This window comes from Acomys russatus, chromosome 31 (genome assembly GCF_903995435.1).
Source record: "Acomys russatus chromosome 31, mAcoRus1.1, whole genome shotgun sequence".
Classification (NCBI taxonomy): Eukaryota; Metazoa; Chordata; class Mammalia; order Rodentia; family Muridae; genus Acomys; species Acomys russatus.
Genome location: NC_067167.1, coordinates 4,489,531 through 4,495,530, shown reverse-complemented (window position 1 = coordinate 4,495,530; position 6,000 = coordinate 4,489,531). Strand labels below are relative to the sequence as shown.

General features: G+C 48.5%; 1 protein-coding gene across 2 annotated transcripts in view; it reads left to right on the top strand.

The window, feature by feature from the left end:
* The window catches only part of Rfx2 (regulatory factor X2), a 112,876-nt gene that overhangs the window by 6,257 nt on the left and 100,619 nt on the right, over positions 1–6,000 (top strand). The window lies entirely within an intron of this gene.

The window sequence follows — 6,000 nt, the reverse complement described above, 5'->3', positions numbered from 1 at the left end:
AAAGAAGAAAAGAAAAGAGGGATAGAAGGAACAGAGGAGGAGGAGAGAGGACAGAGAAGTCTCTGTTGAAACCTCACCACTGAATGCCCTCAGCAGGGGACGGAAGCTGAGCCCCCCACTGTTCTACCCAAATTTGTTTGTTTCCTTCTTGGCTCATCACCTGGCCGTGCAGCACTGTGACGAATGCTTCTTGTGACCCTGCAAAGGCTAAAAAGCCCAATGGCTCAGGAGAAGAAGGCGGAGGAGCAGGAGAGGATCGCGGATGCCACCCCAGGTCTGTGATGGCCGGGGGGGGGGGGGGGGGGGGGAGCACCCGTGGGGAGAGGGCAGACACCTCTTGTCTTGGCTGAGCATGCCAGACCTTCTGGCTGTTACCTTCTTCCTGGTCGGGTATGACACAGCAAGTGGTCAGCAGATTGGGGTCTGGCCACTTAGGTCACACGTGACAACTAGGGGTCAGGAGGCACAGCACAAATCACTTGCCATTTGGAAGCTCATTTGCATATTACCTAGTTTCTGCTGCTGTGATAAAACATCCTGACAAAGCTGACCTGCAGGGAAGGGTTTACCAGTTCCCCATCCCGTGGTACCACTCGCTGTGACTGGGAGTCAGGCAGGAGCTTGAAGCGACTGGTCACATGACATCTACAGCCATGAGCAGAGAGAGCTTGCATACATGCCAGCTTTCAGCTCAGCTGCTCTGCCCACTCCAGATATAGTCCAGGACCGGTGTTACCCACCTCAGTTCGCACACCCTGAGACTTCTCTTTTAGGTGATTCTAAATAGTGTCAGTTGACAAAACTAACCACAGGAGGCCAGGCGTGGTGTCGCACACCTTTAATCCCAGTACTCAGGAGGCAAAGGCAGGGGGATCGCTGTGAGTTCGAGGCCAGCCTGGTCTACAAAGTGAGTCCAGGACAGCCAAGGTTACGTAGAGAAACCTTGTCTCAAAAAACCAAACCAAAAAAAAAAAACAAACTGGGTGATGGTGGCTCGCACCTTTAATCCCAGGATTTGGGAGGCAGAGGCAGGAGGATCACTGTGAGTTCGGGCAGCCTGGTCTACCAAGTGAGTTCCAGGACAGCCAAGGATACACAGAGAAACCCTGTCTCAAAAAAAAAAAAAAAAAAAAAAACCAAAAACCAAAAACAAAACACCAAACAAACAAACAAACAAAAACCAACTAACTAACCACACAAACACTTTTTTTAAAAAAAGATGTTACTCTGGGCACGGTAGCTCATGCCTTTAATCCCAACACTCAGAGAGGCAGAAGCAGGCGGAGCTCTGTGAGTTCGAGACCAGCCTGGTTTCCAGGACTATCAAGGCTAACCAGAGAAATCCTGTCTCGAAAACAGAAAAAAAAGAAAAAAAGAAAAAAGAAAGAAAAAAAGGAAAAAGATTTTATGGGGATGGAGAGATGGCTCAGTGGTATGCACATACACACATATGTGCACACATATGCACACTCATCCACATAGATATACACAGATACAAATATACACACAGAAGCACATGATCACGGTGTACATACAGAAACATACTCATGAACATCAACACATGTACGCACATGCAAACATACACACTCACGTACACATGTACATATACACATACACACATACACACTCACACACACACTCACACACACTCACACACACTCACACACACACACTCACACACACTCACACACACACTCACACACACACACACACACACTCACACACACACTCACACACACTCACACACACACTCACACACACACACTCACACACACACTCACACACACACACTCACACTCACACTCACACACACATATACACACTCACGTACACATGTACATATATACACATGCACGCATACTCACACACACATACACACTCACACACGCACACATACACGCTCACAAGTACTGTTGGTTGTGTGGTGCTTTTCCTGGAGACACCTGAACAAAAAAAAACCTTCTTCAGCCCTATTGTGTGACAAGAGGCTCCCTGGAGAGATGCCACACGTTTGTCTGTAGGGAAACCACAGCAGAGCAAAGTATGGACACCAGCAAAGTCCAACGTGGCGAACCAATAAGTTTTAGTGGGGTCACAGACAGGCGTATGGGTGAGGGGGTCACTGACAGGAGCAGAAAGGACTCAGAGAGAGCTGCATCACCAAGGCATGAGGGACAGCTCAGAAAGCTGGGAACCGGGAGCCCAGTGCACAGTCAGGCTGGAGAGCGCTCTGCGCAGGCAGCTTGGCTTCTTTCTCTGAGAGTGTCTTAGCAGTCCTTACAACTTATATTCACCTGGGGAGCGTATCGCTGTGATAAACACCATGACTGAAAGCAACTAGGGGAGGAAAGGGTTTATTTAACCGACCAGCTCACCATCCACCATCCCGGAAAATGAGGGCAGGGACTCAAGCCAAGGCCCTGGAGGAGTACGGCCTACTGACTTGCTTCCCATGGCGTGTTCAGCCTGCCTTTCTTATACCTTGCAGGACTGCCTGCCCAGGGCAGCACCACACCCAATGGGCTGGGCCCTCCTATGCCAGTCTAGAAAGTGCACCACAGGCTTGCTGCTTGCCAATTTGATGGAGGCATTTTTTTCAGTCAGGGTTGCTCTTCCCATACATGCCTAGCTTTGTATCAACTTGACAAAAACAAAAACCCAAAAAACCAAAAAACAAACAAAAAAACCAACTAGCTCACAGAGGCAGGGGCTGGTGAATCTTGTCAGACTTCTCAAAGGTTCTGAATTATTTACTTTCTAAGGTTATGAATTGTCTCTTGCATGATGGAGTTTTGTGGCTTTTTTGGTTTTTTGGTTTTTTTTACGGTTTACGTATTATTTGTACAGTGCTCTGCCTTTCATGTACACCTGCAGGCCAGAAGAGGGCACCAGATCTCTTGTAGATGGTTGTGAGCCATCATTGTTGTTGCTGATAATTGAACTCAGGACCTTTGGAAGCACAGCCAGTGCTCTTAACCTTAACCTCTGAGCCATCTGTCCAGTCCCTTTATGGAGTGTTTTAATCTCAGAGGAAACTCTATCCAACATGCATGTACATACACAAACGCACCCCATTTGTTGGCCCCTAAAGCCCTAAGTCCACATCCATGCTGATGGTCTCTCTGTGGCTGTCTGTCTCCTTTCTGACCCCCTCTGATCCTTGAATGTGTTGGGTACCTTCTGTGGCGTGATAGAATACCAAGACCAAAACAACTCAAAGGACTTATTTGGCTTGTGGTTCAGAGGGATGAGCCTGTGATGGCGAGAGATGTGGCAGCAGGCATGGCCGCAGGAATAAGAAGCAGAAAGCTCACTTCCCGGAACTTTATTAAACAATACACTGGGGTCCACCAAGCTCCGAGGAGATGGAAGACTTCGTCCTGCAAAAGCTGAGCCTTTAAATACCCTTTACAGAAGCAGAACCCAGCACACAGCGGTTGGTTATCAAGTGATAGGCTGACAATAGATAACCTTTTAGGTGAATGGGGGCCCGAGGTTAGCAAATATTAAGTAGGGTGAGATGAGGGCAGTAAATTCTGGGGACAGGGTTGAGATGGAGGCTAGTGGAGAATTTTTTTTTAATATTTATTTATTTATTATTTATACACATTCGCTCGCATGTGTGCCTGCCTGCCAGAAGAGGGCACCAGATCTCATTATAGGTGGTTGTGAGCCACCATGTGGTTGCTGGGAATGAACTCGGGACCTTTGGAAGAACAGCCGGTGCTCTTAACCTCCAAGCCATCTCTCCAGCCCCTAGCGGAGAATTTTTAACTAGTTGTTCTCCGTTTACTGTTGTCTTGTTTGCCCTCGTTATTGGCCTTTAATTTTTAGCTTGCTTTTTTTTCTTTTTTTTGGGGGGGGGTGTGTGTTCGAGACAGGGTCTCTCTGTGTAGCCTTGGCTGTTCCTGGGCTCGCTCTGTAGACCAGGCTGGCCTCGAACTCACAGTGATCCACCTGCCTCTGCCTCCCCGAGTGCTGGGATTAAAGGCGTGCGCCACCACGCCCGGCTCCTACAGCTGGATTTTACAGAGGCATTTCTCAAGGAGGCTCCCTCCTCTCTGAGACTTTGTTTGTGTCAAGTTGACATCAATTGATGCAGGAAACAGGATTCCCCACCACCACCGCCCGCCACGGTGTAGTGCCTGGCCTCAGCATCTCTCTGAAACCACGGAAGAAGAATCCACAATTCCTTCTCTCTCTCATCCCTTGCCCATCTGAAGGCAGCACTGTGTAAACGGCGCAACAAGCTTTGGTCGGGCTTGCCCCCTTGGACCGCACAGAGCAGCAGCAGCAGCCACAGCAGCTGTTTATCCAGTATAGACACCCCAGTGCTCACTCTGGAGTTTGGAGCTGAGCTGGGTGGGGTTTTGCCCTGAGGGTCCTCGCCTACGTCTCTGCGCAGGGGAGCTAATTGCACACTTGTTGTTGGTTTGTTGGTTTTGTACTGTTTTGTTTTTTGAGAGAGGGTTTCTCTGTGTAACCTGGCTGTCCTGGACTCACTTGGCATCCCGAGTGCTGGGATTACAGGCTTGCACCACTGCACAGGCTAATCGGAACAATTGCAGCCCCGTCCAGCACCAGCCCACTGCAGCATGGAGCTGCCTGGCACTCTTTTTCCTTACACTGTACTTTCTGAAATCCTTTCTGCCCCTGTTAACCTGCATGAGAGTGAAAGCGACAGCTACAAGACAGAGCCAACGTCCTGCTTAAAACATCCTGCAACAAACCGGTGTGGCGGCACACTCCTTTAATCCCAGCACTCGGGAGGCAGAGGCAGGCAGATTGCTGTGAGTTCGAGGCCAGCCTGCTCTACAAAGCGGGTCCAGGACAGCCAAGGCTACACAGACAGGCCCTGTTCCAAAAACCCAAAACAAAAACAAACAAAAACATCCTACAACAAAGAAATAGTCTTTTAAATTCTTATTTTATTGCGTGGGTGCTTAGCTGCCTGTCTGCGTTCACCATGTGTTTCAATTTCGTCCAAGGACCCCACTAGAGACAGACTCATTTCCAAGTTCCTAGGCCCCAGGACTGTGAGTAATCTGTTTCTTTCTTTCTTTCTTTCTTTCTTTCTTTTTTTTTTTTTAAGATTTATTTATTTATTATGTATACAGTGTTCTGCCTGTTTATACAACTGCAGGCCAGAAGGGTACATCAGATCACATCATAGATGGTTGTGAGCCACCATGTGGTTGCTGGGAATTGAACTCAGGACCTCTGGAAGAGCAGACAGTGCTGTTAACCATTGAGCCATCTCTCCAGCCCTCTTTTTTTGTTTTTTTGGTTTTTTTGTTTGTTTGGTTGGTTTTTGGTTTTTTTTGAAAAAGGTTTCCCTGTGTAGCCTTGGCTGTGTCCTGAACTAACTTTGTAGACCAGGCTAGACCCAGCCTCGAACTGGGAGTGAGGTTATCTTTCTTGTTTGTTGTCTAACCCTCCCAGCCTCCGAGGTTCTATTACAAGTGAAAGACAACACACCTGGGCTCAGCTATGAGAACACGGCGTCTTCAAGCCTGGTGATTTAAGTGAGCCTTTTCCTCACGGTGGGGTGGGGCCTTTGAACACCTGGTCTGCAGCTGGTGCTGCTGCTGGGGGAGTGGACGAGAGGTGCTTGCAGGAAGTGCGTCACAGGGATGGGCTTTGAGATAGAAGAGCCATGTGCTCCTCCTAGTTTGCTCCCTGCTTCCCGAGGGAGCAACAGGAAAAGTGGTCCCAGCGCATGGAGTGCAGCTTGGCTCTAAGAGTTGTGAGAACTAATCCTGCTATGAATCCTCCTTTAATTAAAAAAAAACAAAAAACCAACCCCAGGTCCCTCCCCCCAACACCACAGTCCATGCAATTCTCAAAATGGTATAGAGCAAGTGGTTCTCTCTTTTTGTTTGTTTTTTAAGACAAGCTTAGTCTGTGTAGCCACCACACCAGGCCTAGTTTGTTTGGTTTGGTTTGGTTTTTGGTTTTTCGAGACAGGGTTTCTCTGTGTGGCCTTAGCTGTCCTGGACT